Source organism: Periplaneta americana, chromosome 7, assembly GCF_040183065.1.
Source record: "Periplaneta americana isolate PAMFEO1 chromosome 7, P.americana_PAMFEO1_priV1, whole genome shotgun sequence".
NCBI lineage: Eukaryota > Metazoa > Arthropoda > Insecta > Blattodea > Blattidae > Periplaneta > Periplaneta americana.
The window spans coordinates 14,247,998-14,272,503 of record NC_091123.1 but is presented as its reverse complement, the minus strand read 5'-3'; the positions used below and the strand labels follow the sequence as shown (position 1 = coordinate 14,272,503).

Sequence of the window (24,506 nt, the reverse complement as noted above, 5' to 3'; positions counted from 1 at the left end):
TGTAATAAGCGAATCTATATTATAAACTGTAATAACATGGTTACGTATAGAAACCAGTAAAGGATGTTGAAGTAGTAACAGAGTATACAGGGACATCATTTTATTTTTACTAACATTTTTAATATTAATATTAACCTGGCTATACATTTGGATTAACGGTTGAGAACCGGAAACGCCGTTGCTACCCCGTTCCATGACTGGAGTTCGATGATACTGGCGTAAACTACAAACAAATCACTTTACTAGGTATAGGAGGGAAAAGTAGTTCATCCATTTACGTAAACTAAGAAATATCGCGATTTTGAGTTAGATAATTATCATTAGGTTTTTGTTTAATCAAAATACAGTACAGTATTAACAATGAGTGTTTTTACTCATGAACTGAGCTATCATACGAAAGTATTCATTATGCAGTGTATATTATACTGTCTACAGCACATTAGCGTACAATTTAGAAAATGAAGTTAAATTGAAAAATAATCATAATATGGATATTTAAATACAATTTTGAAAATGGTGGCCGTTCGTTTCGATACAGGCTTCGGTTCTTTTGTGCCTATTATCGCACTATAGACTATTGCATCTAATTCCAATTACCAGTTTCGTCCTTCGTACTAGTAACTCATGTTGAAATAATTCTGTACCTACTCTACTTCCACTTCTGCCCGACCCGTACAGATAAAATTACTCAGACATGCTATCTACTGTCCGTCCAAGTGGTTATGTCGCAGGATCGTAGAAAGGGGGGAAATCACGTGACAGTTAATTACTTAACGAGGACCTTTTATTTAAGTTATTTTAAACAGTTGTATAACATTACGTAGACGTCCAATTCCTAACAGAAATTAATGTTTTCAGAAAAGAGCTAAGACAGCCCAACCACTAGCCTTTACAGAGGGGTGAGCAGTAGCAGGTGGGAGAAATCGTGCGACGTAAGCAAACGGACGACACTACCTGTGCGAAAACATGATTCAATATTGAAAACTCTTTCATCACTGGAAAACGCGAACATATTTCTGGAAAGAACTATACTAACTCACTGCTGTTTACTATATGCGACCTTGGTTCTGTGTGGAGGACAGTTGGAACTTCATTAGTAGAAGGGGTGGGAGTGAAGTACATTAAAAAACTCAGGTACAATGAAAATTGAAGTAAAAATAAAATGATGTCCCTGTGTAATTACTTAGCAGTAGAGTACACAGTGTGTAATGTAGTTATCTTGACTATTACACTCTTACTACGTCATACTACTTTTGACCAATAAAACGGTACGAAAGGACGTATTTCAACCAATCATGGCTGCTTATCGCACAATTTTATCGCGTCCCTAGCATTTGTTTAATTTTATCGCGTCCCTAGCATTTGTTTCTTTGTTTGCCAATATTTGAAACTGCGCTGGTCTGGACGTCAAAAAAATATATATATAAAATTACAAACCACTCCAGTCGATGCACAGCAGTTTCAAATATGACTCGCATTGGCATTCAAGAACAAGAATTAATAAAAATCACTGATCACACCTATGCATCTTCTGAAATCCGATTTACAAATAAATGAAGAGCACCATTCGGAAATCTTGAATAAATTGAATACACCATGTAGGCCTAAACCAACGAGTTCCACTTCTATTACGCACACGTCCAATATAACATCAATTGAACCACCAACCACATTCAAATTTGAAAATTGTACATTCAATAATTATTCCTTTTAAAATTATTCATTCGGAAATTCTGAATAAGTTGAATACACCATGTAGGCCTAAATCAACGAGTTCACTTCTATTACGCACACGTCCAATATAACATCAATTGAACCACCAACCACATTCAAATTTGAAAATTGTACATTCAATAATTATTCCTTTTAAAATTATTCATGTTTATTTTTTATGTCATCGTCGTTAATTAAAACTTTTCTAACACTTGTGTATATTAGTTAGGTTATGTTATAGCTTCTGCTATATGGTATTATGGATAGTCACGTATCAGAGATTGTTTAATATTAAGATTTATTGAAAATCATCTGTCAAGTGACGTTGATTACTGGGATTCGGATAAGTGAAATGGAATGTTGCATTTTAATAAAAATGAAACTGAATCAACAAAGTCTTCTTGACTAGTAACATTGCCGTCGTGTATAATAGATCGAGAACTTCTCGACGAGAAGGCATTGCTTACTACTGCCATCTAGCATGCATCTAGCGTAATATTTGCAATGTTGAGATGGTACAATAATAGATTTGAAGACAGTTGTATTTTCGTAAGTCAATTAATATTTTATTGTATTGGAGTACTTCGTTACTTCTAATCTTTATATACTTTCTTCTAATCGTGTAATAGTCAATTAAATCCCACTCGAGTTTTGATTTTCTCTAGATAAATCAAAACGTCTAGTGAGATTACTGTTGATAATCTTCCATAGTGTGCAATCATGAAGTACATTCTGCTGGTTGAACATACTGTATTACGTAACTCGTTCGTGTTATTGCGTGTTGTACGGTGCATTAGAGGTAAAGTCATCAAACATTTTTGTGGGAAACATCGACCTAGCCGCAACCTCGCAGCAACACGACCCTGTAATGTAAAGTAGCGATTGCACATATAAGTACAAATTCGAAACAATGCAAATTATTCTAACATAACATTCCCTAGGAAAATTGTAAAAACTGATTTAGTCGGAACACTCATTATAATCTACAACTTGCAAGTTCAAGAAAGTTCTGTGCCAGCCAAGAAGAGATTGTTAGGACAACTGAAAGAAAAACAACTTTTTCAAGTGTACTTTCTTCAGTCTTGAGAAGGTTCATCAAGTGTCTTGGATTTAAACGAAAAAAAAAAAAAAAAAAAAAGACTAACAGAGGCGTTCTTGTTGAAAACCTTAATATAATAATAATAATAATAATAATAATAATAATAATAATAATAATAATAATGATTTATTTTAGCTGGCAGAGTTAAGGCCGTAAGGCCTTCTCTTCCACACAACCAGCAAAAAGTGTATATACATATGCATGAACTTACAAAGAATTCAACAATTTGATTTAGATGAGAGTTACATGTATACAAGAGTTATTTACGAATTAAACAACAAAATACTATGAACTATTAATTAAACACTGAAATAAACTGTGTAGCAGAATTAAACTAAAATACATAGAATGTTAATATATTTCAAATTATATTAGATAATAGAAAGAGATTATTATGAGACAATTTTGAAAATGCAGCACAATCAGGATGATGTCTAAAGAAAAAAAGCAACAGTGTAGTCTGTAATATTTTAAATCAGTATGATTGGAGTGAAATGCTAATAAGGTTATCTTTTAAGCTGTTCTTAAAGGTGTTTATTGTCTTGCAGCCCCTAATACTTTGTGACAAGGAATTCCATTGACGCGAGGTGGATATTGTAAAAGATGAGGAATAACAAGATGTTCTATGAAGAGGTATATTTAGCGTGCCACAGATAAGTGATCTGGTATTTACGTCGTGGTTAGAATATAGATAAGAGAAACGAGACGAAAGGTAATTTGGTGTTGAGGTGTGCAGAATTCGAAAGAGTAAAGACAAAGAGTGTAAAGTTCTGCGTTCTTTAAGTCGGAGCCACGAGAGACTTGCGAAGGACGGTGATATGTGATCATATCGTCGGATGTTGCACACGTATCTGATGCACATATTCTGAGCTCGCTGTAACTTGACTGACAGTTCAGAACTTAGATCACTTAACAAAACGTCACAATAATCGAAGTGCGGCATTACTAGGGTTTGTACTAGGGTAAGTTTTAGTTGCTGGGGCAAGAAGTTTCTCAAGCGACTCAAAGAGTGAAAGGAGGAACAGATTTTTCTTATCGTTTCTTTAACTTGAATATACGCTTTCAACGAAATAATTGCCTGACCTATTTTCACTGACATGGAAATGAAAAACGATAATAATGTCGTTGCAGTAGGTAAAACATGTGGGGGAGGGTGGCTAATTTTTATTACTTTCGATTCCTTTTTGCTAATAATCGCATATCCAGCACAATAAATTTATGTATGAATGTGACACATACTGACAGTGCTTACTCACATTTGCAAGTGACTGTACTGAATCTTCTGCGAACCAAAACAGGAGCATCAAAGCTCCAGCAGTGCGTGATGCCACTGCGACAACTTGCTGGTAAGTAATTCACATCCAAGCTCTCGATATAACAATTCCATACGTTAAAGCGCTAGTTATACGTTTAACAGGAGGAGGAAGCGAATTGCTAAAGGGCTAAGTGCCACAACTCGATAATATTGAAAACATAGACTCACTGCGAATTGTAGCGTAGTCTCTGTTGTAAGATGAATGGAATTATCACTTCATCTGCGCTAGCAACTGATCACAAGGGCTGAAAAAAGTATTGGTTATAGGCTACGCTGGATCGAATTAGAGTTGTGTTTACAAAATGCTTGTGCGCACGCTCGACAACACCTTTTCCACATGTATTTCAGAACTGGTCAATTTAATTTCAAAAAGCGTCATTTGTATTTTAGATTAATCAATTGTAAATGATTGGTTGACTGGCAAACTTACTCGTTAACTTAGAAAGCATGATGGAATATTCAGATTGTCAATTTCTATAAATGAATACAATATAATATTTTATTACTCAGTCAATGACAAATCAAAGTAAAATAATGACTTAGTTTATAGTCATTAAGTTTATATACATGAATTACAAAATTGCGAACGTTTTCGCCTATTCAGGCATCCTCAGGCAGAGTTATATAATATCTCAATGTCATATACGTAGCTATTGGTGGTGAGTACTATTTAAAATTAATTATGTATAGGACATCTCCATTATTAAAATGTAATATTACAGGTAATAAACTTAAATAATGTTAAAAACCATGTAGTAATTAAACTTCATAATATGTGGAACACTTGTTCAGTCCAATGAGTGGTGAATGTATCTGAAATATATAAAAAATACGAATAGAGATGGGAATTATCAAATGTAAATTGTAATCGGATTGGATATTTAAAAGTACTCACGTCGTTTAAAATATGACAACTGCATAGTTAACAACTGTATGGATCACTATAACCATCCTGTGTTTTATGTGAATTATCTGTAATGAAATAATAATTAATATCAATTTTAGAAGAATTTGAAAAATTAATTGGAGGGTTAAATTACATAAGCAACTGTGGCTTACAGCTGTTTCGGTGCTTCTTCACACCATCCTCAGAGCCTACTAGATCTCGGCGTCATCTCGAACTTCGCTGCCTGTTGTGGGGATGCATTTGCGTGTTGATGGTGTGAAGAATCACCGAAACAGCTGTAAGTCACAGTTGTTTATGTAATTTAACACGAGTAAATTTGCCAAGCAACCAGTAATTTATATTTAAGTGTTAAAAGTAGTGTACGTAAGATTCAAGATGGATAATCAATTATATTTCAGAAAGCATAATCAGTATTTCAGATTCGTGAATTGTATTTCAGAAAGCGCCATTTGTATTTCAGATTAGTGATTTTTATTTCAGAAGTTATCAATTATTTCAGAAAGTGTTAATTGTATTTCAGAATAGCATGAGCCAACAATTTGCTATGCAAACCAAGATTTAGGCATAACTCCTTGTAAAGTTGATTTGAATAATTTCGAGGGAAAAATTGTTCCGGAGCCGGGTATCGAACCCGAGACCTTTGGTTTAACGTACCAACGCTCTACCACTGAGCTACTCGGGAACTCTAACCGACACCGATCCAATTTTTCCCTCTATATCCACAGACCTCAAAGTGGGCTGACAACCGTCAAGCAACCAACTTCGAGTGCACACTAACTCCGTGTGACTTAAATTGTGGTTTTCCCTCGAAATTATTCAAATCAACTTTACAGGGAGTTATACCTGAAATCTTGGTTTGCATAATGCACGTCACTGTTCGTTAACAGAAAACCACAAATATTAAATTAATTATAATTCATTTAATTAAATTAGCTCATAAATTAAGTTACTACTTTACCTTATAGATTTATCTAAATTTAAATAAATGTGTAGTGAAGAATATTGCTGGAGAACCTTTTAAGTGTAGTGTAAATATTTGTAATTTAAATTTATGTATTGTATTGATTAAGGCTGGTTGAGTGGAAGAGAAGGCCTTATGGCCTTAACTCTGCCAGCGAAAATAAAACATTATTATTATTATTATTATTATTATTATTATTATTATTATTATTATTATTATTATTATTTCTGTGTGGGATTTCTAACTTTCAAGGCCTAACTACAATAGCTGTAATTACAACAAAAACACGATCGTACAAAAAAGTAAAATACTTTCTATTATCCGTCAGATATGTCTTATACCTAGAGAAAGTACGTTCTACATCCGCTGAAACGACAGGAGCATATCTGAAATAGGCCTAATTGACATTCTGACAGCCAAATTGACTGTATTAAGGTATTTGTAAAAATATCCACCAATTTAATTACAGTGTAAAATCAACATTTTTATCCAACATTGTTTGAAGTTTCGTACACAACAGTTTACCGATTTCACATTTTGAATTTGCCAGTTGACTATAAATGTTTAGAATTTTATTTAATTAAGTCCTCTGAACTTATTAGTTATTACTAAATTATAGTTTATTTAACGACGCTCGCAACTGCCGAAGTTATACGTATCAGCGTCGCCGATGTGACGAAATATTGTCCCGCAGGAGTTCTTTTACATGCCTATAAATCTATTGACATGAGCCTGTCGCATTTAAGCTCACTTAAATGCCATCGACCTGGGCCAGGATCGAACCAGCAACCTCGAGCACAGAAGGCCAGGGCTATATCGACTGCGCTACCCAGGCCATTCTCTGAACTTATTAGAAAACAAAATAGTTTTTAGTGCATTTAGATGTATTTTCAGTCTCTTAACATTTTTCCTTACAATATTTTCCTGTGGAACAAAGAGGGAGGGAGTATTTACAAGTGATTTTATTTTCCATATTAAATCCCTATGCCCAGTACTTTGATCTTTACAGTGCATATAATTATGTGACAATTATTAATTATTCCCTTTTTCTTTCAGTATTTATTTCTTTGTTTCTTATATCCTTTCCCCCTTCTTTCCTTCTTTATTTCTTTTCTCATAAACCTATGCATAGTTGTTCCATGTGAATTTTCCAGTTTGTGTTTGTATGTGTATCATTATGTATGTGTTTGCGGAGCGAGATGATGACGTAGTTGGAATGTAACGTATAATGCAGGAATGTGGATAGGTATGTCGCGTAGAGAGGAATGTAGGCTATCTGATAACATGAGAAACTAAATATTGTTTCGGAATGCACTAACATATAATGACGCAGGATGTGTCTCTTCATGACACTTTTTTTTACAGAAGACATAGTATGAAATGAAACAATGCGATTATTTTGAACTCAGTAATATCTTTCATTATAACCAATATGGCTTTAAGGGTGGTTTTAATACAGCCAATGCAGTATCCAATTTAATCAAGAAAGAGTTAGCAGCTTTTGAAGACGGTAAATCTCTGAGTTTCACTTTCTGTGGTTTAACTAAGGCCTTTGATTTTACTGAACATAATATGTTATTGGATAAACTAAAATTTTGCAGTATTATTGGTAATGAATTGAAATTATTTACTTTCTATCTAACCTTACGTAAACAATGTATTGATATTAACAATGAAAGATCTACTATTAGATTTATTCAACATGGTGTTCCACAGGGATCAGTACTTGGTCCTATATTTTTTTAATTACAATTAATTACATTGGTTTTCACATCCATACTATTATAGTGCAATATGCTGATGATACCACTATTTTCAATTGCAACAGGAACATTAATGCATTAGAGAATGAAACGAAGACATATCTTTCTGAAGATAATACTTGGCTCATTGCAAACGATTTAATTTTGAATGAATCTGAAACAGAAACTATTTCATTTACCTTATCTAATAGCAATAGTACTAGTAACACCAATAATTTTAACATGTTGGGTATTGTTGTTGATTCTAAATTAACCTGGGAATACCATGTTGATCATTTATGTATCCAATTGTCCAGAATATTGTATTTGCTAAAAAGCTTTAAGAATTTTGTTCCCTTAAACGTATTAAAACTGCATACTATGCCTATTTTTATAGTTTTTTAAAGTATGGGATTATTTTGTGGGGAGATAGTCCTCATATTGACAAAGTATTTAAATTACAAAAAAAAAAAAAAAAGGCCAATTAGAATAATCACTAATTCTTCTAATAATGAACATTGTCGACCACTCTCTTCAAATGAAAGGATGTTAACAGTTACTTGTTTGTATATTTTATATTTATTATTATTATTTGTAAAGGATAATTTTAATGATTTTATTGTAAGAGAACATATTCAAAATTATGACATAAGGCAGCACAAAAAGATACATTTTCCCATGACAAAATTGTCTAAAACAAAATAGAATTTTTTAATGATGGCAATGAAAGTGTCGAATAAATTTCCTCATTTTATTTTTGGTTTTAACAGAAACTTGTTAAGAAAAACCTATTGGAATGGTTGGTAAGTAAGTCCTACTATAATTTTAGTGAATTCTATTGTGATGTTACAAATGTTGAATCTTAATGTTATGCATTTTTGTCATGTAATGTTAAGACAATGTCTTTTGCGCATTATGTGTTCGTAGACTGTAAATAAATAAATAAATAAATAAATAAATAGATAAATAAATAAACACACAAAATAAATAAATAAATAAATAAATGAATCATGAATGAATAAATAATTAAATAGATAGATAGATAGATAGATAGATAGATAGATAGATAGATAGATAGATAGATAGATAGATAGATAGATAGATAGATAGATAGATAGATAGATAGATAGATAGATAGATAGATAGATAGATAGATAGATAGATAGATAGATAGATAGATAGATAGATAGATAGATAGATAGATAGATAGATAGATAGATAGATAGATAGATAGATAGATAGATAAAGTAAATAAATAAATAAATACGTGAGTAAATAAATAAATACGTTGAGTGAGTGAGTAATTAAATAAATAAATACGTTGAGTGAGTGAGTGAGTGAGTAAGTAAATAAATAAATAAATAAATAAATACGTGAGTGAATAAATAAATACGTTGAGTGAGTAAGTAAATAAATAAATACGTTGAGTGAGTGAGTGAGTGAGTGAGTGAGTGAGTGAGTAAGTAAATAAATAAATAAATACGTGAGTGAATAAATAAATGAATGAATAAATAAATAAATAAATGAATAAATACGTGAGTGAATAAATAAATGAATGAATGAATAAATAAATAAATGAATAAATATGTGAGTGAATGAGTGAATAAATAAATAAATACGTCAGTGAGTGAGTGAGTGAGGAAATAAATAAATAAATAAATAGATACGTGAGTGAGTAAATAAATAAATATATAGACAAATAAATGAATAAATGGATAAATAAATAAATAAATAAATACCAGATATTTAAATTTTTATGACTCAGAACAACAGTCCTTATTCAAATAATTACGTCTCCAACAGGAAAATTCTTAAAATGAAATCATGTGGCGTGGACCGCATTATTCTCAAAAGCGTTTCCTTCAGAGCAGACAATTTTAAAAGGTACAAACATTTCGCATATGTCGTCTCAGCAATTTCGTTAATGAGACGGTATGAGCGATTTACCGGCATTCATATTCTCCTGTTTCTATTTATCTTCAAAGCAGCTTGCATCTGCATTGATGTGAAAATCACGGACAACAAAAAAGGCTTACAGAGAGGATTTGCAAGGGATCCGCGTTAGCAGGCCTCCATCACGCATTCACTGTTTCGTTACACTGAGCTACGCCACGTTCATTTTATTATTCGCGACCAATAATCTTCTTATTCCAACATTTGGTTCCCAGTCACAATGAAAATTAACTTTAAACATTTACAAAATGATACAAAAAGCATTAAATTTCAGCGTTCACGCAAACACGGAGATAAATAAATTATACCAGCAATATTTACCATGGAAAAAAGTAAATAATGTTTGTGATGACTGGATATCTGTACAAATACTTAAATATTCATACAAGGATCCATAAATATTTACTACGATTGATATAGTAGTTAGCAATTTTCCTCGATGAAACTTTCACGCCTGTCGCTGGAGAATGTTCTGTCCAGGACACAAGATTCTCTCTGTATCTACAATCTACATAGACGTTACAATCTGCCTAAACTTTCGTGTCTTTGCTGAAATTATTAAAATTTTTCTTCCGGTAGTCACTAACGTAGGTGTATTGAAGAACGAAGTGTAATATTTTTCCGCAAGCAACTGTTGATCTTTTTGTTAAGTTTATTTATTAATATCAAATTTTATAATCACAAATAGGTATTTCTTTACTTTTGCTGTTTCACTAATCATAATTCCTACAGCTACTGTCAAATGTTTACGCGGGAATTTCATAATACAGGAGGCCATAGCCATGCTGGCCAATCTATACTAATAAAAATCTGTAGCCGAAATTTTTCTGGTAATTTTCGCTTTTCCAAAAATAATTGGTGTTAACATGTATAATTATTCATCCAGAGATCGAAAATAGCTTTTTTTGACATTTTTGTTTGTATGTCTGTCTGTCTGGAAGTTTGTTACCTTTTCACGCGATAATGGCTGAACGGATTTCGATGAAAATTGAAATATAAATTAAGTTCGTTGTAATTTAGATTTTAGGCTATATGGAATTCAAAATACTCCATTTAACGGGGCCTGAATTAAATCGAAATATCTCGCTTATTATTGTTTTTTTTTGTGAAAAATGTTACATAACAAAAGTTTCTTTAAAAATGATTTCCGATAAGTTTTATTCTATGCAAAATTTGGTAGGTCTGATAGACTTTTAAAATAACAATACAATACGTTTTCACCGCCGCCTCAGATTGTAGCGTTGTTATTCCTGCAGTAATTCCTATGTGCATAATATAAGATTTTTGAGTAGGAAGAAAAAACACATTTATTCGTTCCATGGCAATGGTACAGTACATAGGAGATCGTGAATTCTTACATTTTCAAAAGAACGAAATATAATTACATATCACTGTTTATGCTGTATCACTATTTAAGTTATTTGAAGGGTTCAGAACCATAGTGGGCCAAGCGCCATTTACTGAAGACGTAGAACACAATGGTTAAAATTAAGTTATTGCCATAATTCAACGGAAACATATAGCAAGTAATATAAAGTTTACACATTATAACTAAATGATACGTCAATCTTCATTAAACTACGGTTGCATGTAATAACAAATAAGAAACATGTTAAAGGAATTGTCATTGCACCAAATGAGTGCTCTCTGGACCAAAATGATCACATTTTAATTATTTAAATACAATTTCAATCAAGTACCATATTAAACGATTTATCCTTCTAACAAACACAAATGTTCCCTGGAACAAACGTCCTATTTTAATTATGGAATTACTTTATATTTATTTCTAACATGTGCAGCGGAGCGCACGGGTACGGCTAGTTAATTAATGTATTAAGTTAGCAACTTAAATACGTATTTTGTTAACGACATAATTTTGTTATCTTCTTTCATTATTATTATTATTATTATTATTATTATTATTATTACTATTATTATTATTATTATTATTATTATTATTATTATTATTATTATTATTATTATTGGAAATGTCGCTATCGATTTGAAATATTATCGTATTACCACAGTATAGTATATACAGTCACGAAGCTTGAGTTGTCGAGGGTACTAGGAACAATAGACTGTGCTGGTACTATTTCATATTGTCTGTAATGAGACGATAGTAGCGATCCTAGTGGTTAGCAACTATCTATGGATGCATATTTGCTACGTATTGAGCTTCGTGACTGTATATGCTAGACTGTGGTAATACGAAGATTTCGCTTAGGAAACAATGGAAATAGACTTATACAAATCTGGCTTTCAGGTAGTAGCTCCCTGTAAGGGAGGTTTGAATAATTCCAAGGAAAAATTGTTCCGAGGCCGGGTATCGATCCCGGGACCCTTCGCTTAGCGCGCGAACGCTCTACCGACTGAGCTACCCCAGGAACTATACACGACACCGTCACCGTCACAATTATTCAATAGAAATAGAGTTACACAGAAGGCTTTGTTAATACAATATGAAACGTAACTGGCCGTATATAGCCTATCGATTGTAATAATGGCAGCATCCGTGGATAATAAGGAAGGCTGTCGAATACCTTATAAACGTCAGTTTCACTATTTTCGTGTAGTATTCTTATTAATAATAATAATCCGTGGCGCTACAGCCCGTGAAGGGCCAAGACCGACCAGCCGGCTGCTGGCCTCACGCCCACATGTCGAAGCAGAGGTGGACGATCATCCAATCAGAATGGAGGTATCGTGTGGTTAGCACCCCCCCCCCCCATCCGTTATAGCTGGCATTCGCAACCGGATTTCGCTACCTATCGTAGCTCCCCAAGTGCATCACGCTGCTGGGTGGGCACCGGCCGAAATTTCGTGAGAAAATTTCTTCCCCCATGAGGACTCGAACCAGCGCGCATTCCGTAACGCGAGTCCTAGGCAGGATGCCTTAGACGGCGACGCCACGGCGCGGGACAGTATTCTTATTAATGTTATAAAATAAAAGTATATGAATAATTTAAAATCAATTCATATTAAATAATAACGTAAATTTGTTATAAAAGTCGTACTTACATGTTTTAAAAAGCTAATCTCAGGAAAATAGCTTTCCACCTCGCCATGTTTGCTGAAGTCCTCGGAAAACGATATAATTTCGTATCTGCATTTCTTCTGCAGTCCAGCGTACAACAGTTTCTGTCAGGCAATAACGCTAGGTTAAATTCAAGTATAAATTTATAGTGATCTTTAGCTGCGAACGGAAGTAGGCCTGTAGTAACATCTCAGAGGATGACAGTGGCGGAAACCTCATGCAGTCAAGATGACAACAAAGTCTTTGTAGTCACATAATGGTTCAGGAGGAACTGTCACAAACCACGATTCTGGAAATCTTGAAATCGACAGTATGCTGCGTCAACTAGATCAAGTGTCTTTCAACTTCCTGACCGCCATTATCGGGAGTGCAGTCCGTGACCCTAACGGTGAACCTGAGCGGGAACACTTCCGAGTGCAGGAGTGTACAAACTGATACTAGTGCGGTAACTACAAAGTACGGCCACTATTCAATACATGACTTCTCTAACTTTTCAAAGTGCAATCGTACTACGTGCAATATTCACTCATGCTCTTATACCCACGTTCGTATGTTTTCGACTACATCAGGGGTGACCAAAGTGGGTGTCGTGATTACATCGTGTAATCACAGACATTCAAACGGGTACGAGGAGTTTCCTGTACATTGCTGTGTGTTTCATTCACGTACTGAAGGCAAGCAGTGGCGGTATCATGTCGCTCTACAAACTCTGTGTCTACAAGCAGTAAGAGGTGGTTTCGTAAAGAATGAGAAGGAGAACTTCTTTGTTATTCTATTGGACAAAATGTAATATGTTTACTTTGCTCAACGGTTCAATTAGGACTATATAGAAACATTGCCACGCTGTATAATGTATTATTATTATTATTATTATTATTATTATTATTATTATTATTATTATTATTACTAACCTCTAAGTATGTGTTTCAATAATTCTTCTGTACGTGCATGAATACTGATATTTTAGATCTTCTCCCTAGAAGGATAAAATTATTAGGTTTTATCTCAGTTTTAATCTTCTTAATCTTTAGATGAGGGTAACTATTTATTAGTTATTCATTTAATAATAATTTTGTAGAAAAAGTGATTGAATATTATGTGCCAACGAACTGTTAAACGCCAGGAATTGACATGTCTTAAATCATAGCCAGGAAGAGAAAGATGACCTAAATAAATGTAAGGAAGCCAGCTATCTAATGGGCTGTGAAATAGCTCGTGCTCTAAAGCCTTTTAATAGAACAGAATTTCTCAAAATAGTAATGATTAAAATAGCTTAAATAACTTGTCCATAAGAAGTTTTTTATTTTCAAAAACTACGAATTTCTCGACCAAGTATCGAGAGAAGAATTTAGAAAATTCCTGATTTTATTCAAGAGGAAGGTTAAAAAAAGAAACAAGAAACATCGTATATTATTCACTGGCTCTTGATGGCAGCACTGACATTACAGATACAGCAAAGCTTGAGATTTTTATCCGCGGGATTGATCAAGATGTTAGTGCAGGAACCACCACTGGTTGTAGTTTTCATGCCAAGTACCTTCCCTCCGTCTCCTTACTTCATAGGCTGTCTGTCGCATGTAATCACTGCAGCTCGAGTTTTGGTCACCGCTGGTCTACATTCACAAATTCAATGACTCAGAATTGCAATTAAGGCGTTCTCGGGAACAAGAACTTAACTCCGAAATCTTGAATTTGAGATACAGAACATCAAACATTTTAGATCTGGTACAACATCATTGTGGAGAACGATATTCAAATGTTTCTAGAGAGCGCTATGTTTTTTGGAGATAAATAATGCCAGGTGTGTACAAAGGTATGCCCGTTTGTATAAGGATTACTATTATTAGTATTATTCTTATTATTTTCTGAAGCTGTTGATGTGTGTGATTAGAATTAATGTCATGGTTATGGTTATGGTACATTTCGGGTAACCATTGCGTTGGAGTAAATAGATAAATAAATAAATAAATAAATAAATAAATAAATAAATAAATAAATAAATAAATAAATAAATAACGAATAAATAAATAAATAAATTCGAAAATAAGCAAACAAATAAATAAAAATAAATAAATACATAAATGAAAGAGAGGAAGAGTAATAACTAATAATCGGTAATACTTCTTGCATTCAGTATCGGGTGTAAGTTTCTACACACTCGGTATTTTGCCAGAAGGGAGATGTGTCATTAAGAATTCAATATTTACTGGAAACGGAAAAACGACGTAACGTATGTTAAGTTATTATTCCAGGGAACGCCTCAATTACATTTACACTCAAATCGGCTTATATTTCCTTAGGCTTATGCATCTTCACTCGCGATCGTTCACTCTTCGTTTGCATTCACACTTAGCCTACACAAATTTTCGTACACTCACATATTCAGTAATTCATGATTGTACCTACAAACATTCACCCACTCGCTTACACTTACATCTGCATGGATTGGCTTATACCCTAGATCATATATGTAACAGACAACTCATAGCTATGTTAAAATCGGAAGCACTTTGAAGAGAACAACCGCCAGGATCGCCACCCGTCCGCCGTAAACGAACACGAGATGGCAGTACAGTCGCTAATGCAATTCAAATGGGAATTATGACGTGACTCCTTATGTAACAACTAGATGGCAGCATAGTAAACCTGACAAAAGTGTTTAACGTCAAAGCCTATAAGGCCGACCTATCTGTTACATATATGGTCTAGGCTTATACTCACATAGGTGCTCTAGCTATATATTAGTCCCCACGAGGGGCACAGGATAGGGGCTGTCCTCACACGCAGGCCGCTTGCGCGGGCCATTTCACTACCCGGAATGGAATGGTGTGCATGTCCTAAGGCTCTCTGCAGTACAGATTCCCCTGCACGCCGCCCTGAAACTCCCCTATAGCCTACAACATTTCTTTATTTCCACGAAGGCAACACCGCTACCATGAAATACCGTTAGACCCAGAGAAGACCCCACAGTACTTAGCACTACCACCAGCAATTAAAGACCATATATCACGGGGTCCAAGTTTGGCGGCGTCTGGCAGCCGAGTCTACATCTGAGCAAGCCCGAAATATGACAAAGAAACGGAGATGATGATGTTGATGATGATGATGATGATGATGACGATTAAAGGAAGAAAGCGTAATTATGATGGTAAAATGAGCCTGAGGTCCAACGCTGAAAGTTACCCAGCAATTCAATAAAATTGGGTGAAGAAAAACCTAAGAAACATCAACCAGGTAACTTGCCCTAACCAGAATTTGAACTTGGGCCCGCACGTTTCACGGTCAGACATGCTAACCGTTACTCCACAGCGGTGGACTGTCTTATACTCACATACGTACTCATTCATTCATTTACACTCACACTTACTATGTTTCAGTGACATTTATTTACATACACTTAGATGCATTAGTACGCTTGCTGAAAATCTCACTCACTCACTCACTCACTCACACACTCACACACACTCACACACTCACTTAAACACTCACTCACACACCCACTCACTCAAACACTCACTCATACTAACTCACTCACTCACTCACACACTCACTTAAACACTCACTCACACGCTCACTTAAACACTCACTCACACACCCACCCACTCACTCAAACACTCACTCACACTAACTCACTCAAACACTCACACACTCGCTCAAACACTCACTCACACACTCACTTAAACACTCACTCACCCACCCACCCACTCACTCACTCAAACACTCACTCACACTAACTCACTCAAACACTCACACACTCGCTCAAACACTCACTTAAACACTCACTCACACACTCACTTAAACACTCACTCACACACCCACTCACTCACTCACTCACTCACACGCACTCACTCAAACACTCACACACTCGCTCAAACACTCACTTAAACACTCACTCACACACTCACTCAAACACTCACACACTCGCTCAAACACTCACTCACACACTCACTTAAACACTCACTCAAACACTCACACACTCGCTCAAACACTCACTTAAACACTCACTCACACACTCACTTAAACACCCACTCACTCACTCGCTCAAACACTCACTCACACTAACTCACTCACACACTCACTCAAACACTCACACACACACTCACCCACTCAAACACTCGCTCACTCACATACTCACTCAAACACTCACACACTCACTCAAACACTCGCTCATTCACACACTCACTCATACACTCAAACACTAGTTCACTCACACACACTCACTCACTCACTGAGACTCATCCGTCCGTCTCTCTCAAGAAGAATGGGTTTGATTCTCAGTGGTGACTCCGACACTACATCGTGCGTTTGAAGGATCGTTACTTGCTGCCTCACCTGTTGCTCACAGGTGTGCGGACCGGTGACGTCGCCGGGTGTCGAACCAGGTCCTCAGCTTGGTGTGCAGCTCACTGCTCGCGGGCTGGATGCGATATGGCCCGCGAGACGCATAGGCACCAGGCTGAGACTCAGACAGGCAGGTTGGAGGGGAGCGAAGCGAACTGTGTCGTGGCCAACCGGAGCGAAAAATTCATCTCATGGACCATTACGCGAGGCGCGTTCAATGCTTGCAGATACACATCTACTAACACGAGCTGGTCGAAATCAGACGGATTATCGGGTGCAGCGAGGGACCTGTCTGTGAGCCGACAGGAACTGTCAGATTCAGGTGAGGAACTTCACTACCACCGCCACAAGAATCATACACATCGCCCTCGTCAACGGCACTACGACCATCAGGATTGGCCACTGGCGTAGATCAGCAGGTAGGCGTGTGTACCTACTGGTCTGAGGCTGCACCACAGTCTAGTATATACAGTCACGAAGCTCAATACGTAGTAAATATGCATCCACAGATAGTTACTCACGACTAGGATCACTAATATCGCCTCATTACAGACAATGCGTAATAGTACCAGCACAGTCTATTGTTCCTAGCACCCTCACAACTCAAGCTTCGTGACTGTATATACTAGACTGTGGCTGCATGGGTATGATTCCCGCTTGGGATGATTACCTCGTTGGTTTTTTTTTTTTTTTTTTTTTTTTTTTTTTTTTTTTTTTTTTTTTTTTACGTGTTCTCTAATTGAGACATCCTCTGAACAAGAACTTAACTATAAAATTTTGAATTTGAGATACAGCGAATCAAACATGTGTCTTCACGGCATGTGAAGTGGCTACCTTTACCTTTACCTATAACAACACTCAAATGTTTCTAGAGGGCGCTGTGTTTGTTGTAGGTAAATAATATTGTCACGAAGGAGAAACGAAAAAACGACGTACAGTACGTTAAGTTGTTATTCTAGGCAAACGTCAATTGATCCCATGCCGAATCCTCAAACTCATGTCACTAATACCATCTCGCTATCACCAAATCCAAAGACGCTAAATAACCTAGTAGTTGACACAGCGTTATCAGACAATCAATTAAATCATCACCACCATCACCGCCAACACAACTGGAACTATCATTATAATCACCATCTTCATCGCTATCTTCATTAACCTTCACAACGCCATAAATAACAAGAATATTACCACTTGACCAAATTCATTCTCATTGTCAACATTCTATCCCATCATCATTATCACCAATTACCCTCTCACTATCACAATCAATAGGCCTATCTACCCATCTACATTAGCAATGCCAAATTACCGCCATCTTATTACCACTACCAACATCGCAACTGAAATCATCATTACTATCAATACCATTACTATCATCAGATTCATCACCGTCTCATCTCGCCAATAAGTACTACCAACGTCTTTTATCTTTAACGCAACAGTACCTCTTTTCTTCTCGCTAGGTATGGAGAGGTATAATTATTTGAAAATTCACCAACACATAAAAATACAGCCCCCTTTATTCTCCTTGTATTCCTCTTGTTTTCCTTGTATTCCCCTTGCTTTCCGTCTATTCCCCTTGTATGCTCATCGTTCTCCTTATATTCCTCTTCTTCTACTTGTATTGTCCTTGTTTTCCTTGTATTCCCCTTGTTTTCCTTGTATTCTCTTCGTTCTCCTTATATTCCTCTTCTTATACTTGTATTCCCCTTGTTTTCCTTGTATTCCCCTTGTTTTCCTTGTATTCCCCTTATATTCTCTTCGTTCTCCTTATATTCCTCTTCTTCTACTTGTATTCCCCTTGTTTTCCTTGTATTCCCCTTGTATTCTCTTCGTTCTCCTTATATTCCTCTTCTTCTACTTGTATTCCCCTTGTTTTCCTTGTATTCCCCTTGTATTCTCTTCGTTCTCCTTATATTCCTCTTCTTCTACTTGTATTCCCCTTGTTTTCCTTGTATTCCCCTTGTATTCTCTTCGTTCTCCTTATATTCCACTTCTTCTACTTGTATTCCCCTTGTTTTCCTTGTATTCCCCTTGTATTCTCTTCGTTCTCCTTATATTCCTCTTCTTCTACTTGTATTCCCCTTGTTTTCCTTGTATTCCCCTTATATTCTCTTCGTTCTCCTTATATTCCTCTTCTTCTACTTGTATTCCCCTTGTTTTCCTTGTATTCCCCTTGTATTCTCTTCGTTCTCCTTATATTCCTCTTCTTCTACTTGTATTCCCCTTGTTTTCCTTGTATTCCCCTTGTTTTCTTTGTATTTCCCTCGTTCTCCTTGTAAATCCCTTGTTCTCCTTATATTCCTCTTGTTCTTGTATTTCCCTTGTTCTCCTTGTATTCCCCTCGTCCTCCTTGTAATCCCCTTGTTCTCTTTACACTCCCTCGTCCTCCTTATAATTCCTTTGTTTTCCTTGTACTTCGCTTGTTGTTTTTGTATTCCCATTGTTATCCTGGTATTCCCTTGTTCTCCCTGTATTCTCCTTGCTCTCTTTCTATTCCCCTTATTCTCCTTGTATTCACCGTTTTCCCCTTCTTTTCCTTATGTTACCTTGTGCACTTCGTGTTTCCCGTCTTCTCCTTGTACTCCCCTTCTTATCCTTGTATTAACTTCGTTATCCTGATATTCCCTTCTTCCCATTCTATTCCCCTTGTTCTCTCTGCATTCCCTTGATTTTCTGTATTCCATTGCTCTCCCTATATTTCCCTCATTCTCTTTATATTTTCTCTGTTCTCCTTGTACTCCATTTGGTATCCTGGTATCCCCTTATCCTCTTTGCATTCCCTTGTTCTCTTTGTATTTTCCCTGTTCTCCTTGTGCTCCCCTTCTCCTCTTTATATTCCCCTTGTTCTCCTTGTATTCCCCTTGTCTCTTTTTAACCTCTATGTTGCCCTCATCTTCCCCTTGTTCCCTTTGTATTCTCCTTGTTTTTGGTGCTGTTCGTCAATAGCCCCTTCTTTTTTATGTGCTGCAGCAACCAGATGTTTTTGTCTTTCTTTAGGTCAACACTAGTCTTCCTCTTTGCCTGCTTACCGGATCTTACCGTAATCAAGACGCGGGGCCACCACGAAGATGTTACAGGGTAAATACAAGGGACAAACTCCAGTCCCACAGAGGTTTGGAAGCGCACGCATTATCCACTGAGCCATAGTAATGGACCTTCATCACCACCTCTATCGCAACTCATAATTACCACTGGTACAATAATCTCACCATCATCGTAATTAGAAAAGCAGCGTAATAATCATCATCTTGTCTACTTAGCACATAACATTAGCCAAGAGTTACATAATGAACTTTGTTCAAGGAATGGATAAAAGGGGGGATGAAGACTGCAACGCAGACGTTTGCACTGATTTTAAAAAGGGATATGAAGCCCAAGTCTTTAATGTGTATCTATACGTACATTCCACAGGCACAAATGACACAGAATGGAAAGTGGAACAGTCTGACAGAAGTTCCGCAGGAAGTTTGCAAGATGGTCACGCCAGGACGAAGTGTGCCGTGAAATGAGGACCAGACCAAGTGGACCGCCTCATATCAAGATGAGAAGATCCGGAACTTTATAAAACATACGGTTGAGGCACCCGAAATCATTTTTTACAAACTGGTACACATACTGCCTTTCACTGTAGTTTCCTATCTCAACCCATATCATAATGGAGTGATCCTGAATGACAGGCCGTTGTCCTACAGGCTTAATCTACAAAAAGTGGCAGGAGATTTAAGGAAATCCCAAACACTGCATGAAAAGTGTACGGCCACACTAAAGTAATACACACTTTCTTTAGCACTGTAGTGTATGAGTGTTTTATTTCATATTCTTGTACATACACAATCCATATGAATATATAATAATAATAATAATAATAATAATAATAATAATAATAATAATAATAATAATAATAATAAATTCATGTTTGAAAAGCTAAAAAATTCAAATATCTTGGAGCAACAGCAACAAATATAAATGACACTCGGGAGGAAATCAAACGCAGAATAAATATGGGAAATGCCTGTTATTATTCACCTGAGAAACTTTTGTCATCCACTCTGCTCTCGAAAAAGCTGAAAGTTAGAATTTGTAAAACAGTTATATTACGGTTGTTCTGTATGGTTGTGAAACTTGGACTCTCACCTTGAGAGAGGAACAGAGACTAAGGGTGTTTGAGAATAAGGTACTTAGGAAAATATTTGAGGCTGAGAGGGATGAAGTTACAGGAGAATGGAGAAAGTTACACAACACAGAACTGCACGCATTGTGTCCTTCACAAAATTAGAGTGTTAGTTGAGAGGCAGGAGGGAAAAAGATCTTTGGGGAGGCAGAAACGTGAATGGAAGGATAATATTAAAATGGATATGAGGGAGGTGGGATATGATTGTAGAGACAGGATTAGTTTTGCTCATGATACGGACAGATTGAGGGTTTATGTGAGGGCGGCAATGAACGTCCGGGTTCTCTAAAAGCCATTAGTAACTAAGTAAATAATAATAATAATAATAATAATAATAATAATAACAATAATAATAATAATAATAATAATGATAATAATAATAATAATAATAATAATAATAATAATAATAATAATAATAATAATAATAATAACTCTCTTAATTCTTAAACAACTTCCCTGCATACAATGTGTGTATCAAAAAGTTCAATATTGAATGCTCAGTGCAATTTTGATAATGAAATTCACAGGAGAACTCTACAAATTGAAAAATTTACGAAAATGATAATTAGGCCTACTTCTTTTTCGCTTTTGAAAACATTTCTAAGCTATATGGAATTCCGAATGTCTCTCGCCAGTCGCAAACTTCGTGAGCAGCTTTTATCCTTATGAAATATTCAACGGTCTACAGAATAATAATGAAATATTGTCACAAATTCACCTGAAATATCATATGCCAAATTTAGGAAATAGCCAAATGATACACTACACTTAAGCAAACACCGAACGTGTTCTTTATTCAATTAATTATGTAAAATATGGGATCTAGATATCTGGATTTCTTATATTGAATAGATAAATTGTTCCTTTTAAAATATAGAAGATCGTCGATTTTAAATATATATTATTTGAGGCGTTCGGGAGTAAAACATGGAAGAGACGTTTCAATGTTTTGAAGTTATTAGGTACATAAACATTAAATTTATATATGCAACAGATTGTATAGTTACCAGGAAAGTAAAAACTGTATACTTCCGCCATCTGTTGAGATGTTGGAAAAGTACTGCATTAGACGCAGAATGTAAGATATATTAGGCCTATGTATACTCAACTAATCTCATTTTTGACCAAAATATCAGTATCACGCTTGAGCCCTCATTTATTTGTTTGTTTATTTATTTACTTATTTCTTCCTGTATCCACTACAGCTTGCCATAGACAAAGAATACCATGATAAATAAATATAGAGTATATGTCTTGAGGCTTAATGAAATATATTTATGTTGTTACAGTGAAAAATAACAAATTGAAATAGATTGAAACACATAACAATATACGAAGTAACGTCGAGAAGATGTGAATTAAGGTCATGGTCCATATGTATGATGCCTGAAAATGATAGCTATTGATCCTTTGAGTGTTGCAATTGTTAGATCTCTTAAAATATCTTTATGCAGGCCAAAAGATTTACAGAATTCAACTAAAAACCGGGGTATGGTTCCACGGGATCCTACAATTAATCTCGTAATGAAGATGGATTCCAGGTCGTATTTGTCTTATAAAAATTGATTGTAGGTTCCTTGCTTCCTCATGTACTTCTTAGCTGAATTTCATGCGATTCGAATCTCACAGTAGAGTCTATGATGTAACCATATAGAGAGGGAGGTTTAATTGCAATTACGTCGATTCTTCGAGTACTGCCCTAATTGGATATACCGTGTACTTCGTCATATACGGAATAAATTTTGCTCTTTACGATAGTTTGTTTCTATTTGCTATTTTTTAATTTTAATATAGGTCTATATATTTTACGTGTAGTGTTTACGTATGTATTTAATTCTTCATGTTCTTTTTTATTTTCCTTCCCATTTATATGTATTTATATCTTTTCATGTGTTTTAATGTTATAAATAAATAAATAAATAAATAAATAAATAAATAAATAAATAAATAAATAAATAAATAAATAAATAAATAAATAAATAGACTGACAGACATACAAACAAACAAACGAATGAAGAAACAAAGAAAAATAAACACTCACAGAAATACATAAATATATAAATAAATATATAAATGAATAAATAAATAATAAATGAGTAAATAAATAAATGAATAATAGATAAGTAAATACGTTAGTAAATAAATACTGTACATCAGTAAGTAAATAAGTGAGTAAATAAATAAATAAATAAAGGAATAAAAATAAGTACATGAGTTACTAAATAAAAGTGAATAAATACATAAGTAAATACATGGGTAAATAGATAGATAAATATACACAGGGTGATTCACGAGCATTTACCATCCCTTATGGCGCTTATATCCGAAGGCATTCTGAGCAAAAAATGACATATAAACATTTGTCCTAATCTCAGTATTTTCAGCGTTACACTAATTTGAAGTTGTTACTAAAAAACCTTTTTTCTATAGTTTTAAGGGTAAAAAATATTACAAATAGAGAATGAACTATTCAGAAGTGTCATTTCTTTAATTGGCTAGTGTTCTGAAGCTAAAAATGTGTTGTTAATTGCTTTGTACACATTTTGTTTTTCAATTTTAAACTAAAAATTACATCATTCTTACGCACTTATCACAAACATTGCTACAAATCATACGGCTTTAGGAACTTCATTCTTTACAGTTTAATTATGCATCCTAATTTACAGTGTTAATGAATTTAAAAGAGTGGCGTGATTTGTAACAATTGTTATGATAAATGCGTAAGAAAATATAATTTTGTGGTTAAAAGTTGAAAAAAAAGTACGAAGCAACTATGTAATTCACAATACATTTCTAGTTTCAGAATATTAGATAAATTAAAGAAATGATACTCCTGATTAGTTCATTCTTTATCTGTAATATTTCTTTCCCATTAAAACTCAAGAATAATGGTATTTTACAAACAACTTCAAATTACAAATGTTTACATTACTTTTTTTTGCACAGAATGTCTTTCGAAATAAGCTCCGAAAGAGACGGTAAATCCCCGTGAACCACTATATATGTATATATATATATATATATATATATATATATATACACACACACACACACAGAGAGAGAGACAGGTGAACAAACAAATAAACAAACAAACAAACGAACGAACAAACAAACAATCAACAATAAGCGCACAAAGCAACAAATAATAATAATAATAATAATAATAATAATAATAATAATAATAATAATAATCTCTCTTAATTCTTAAACAAGTTCCCTGCACACAATGTGTGCATCAAAAAGTTCAATATTGAATGC

General features: G+C 34.8%; 1 protein-coding gene and 1 non-coding gene across 2 annotated transcripts in view; both read right to left on the bottom strand.

Moving 5' to 3' along the window:
* LOC138702931 (uncharacterized) overlaps window positions 1–17,146 on the bottom strand; it is a 67,688-nt gene extending 50,542 nt beyond the window's left edge. Inside the window, exon 1 of the mRNA XM_069830340.1 lies at window positions 17,063–17,146. The gene's annotated coding sequence lies outside the window, so the exon portion shown is untranslated. The remainder of the gene's footprint in view (window positions 1–17,062) is intronic.
* TRNAS-GCU (transfer RNA serine (anticodon GCU)) lies at window positions 12,008–12,081 on the bottom strand. The gene has a single exon. It is a non-coding gene; the product is annotated as a tRNA-Ser (tRNA).
* Window positions 17,147–24,506: the final 7,360 nt, after the last annotated feature.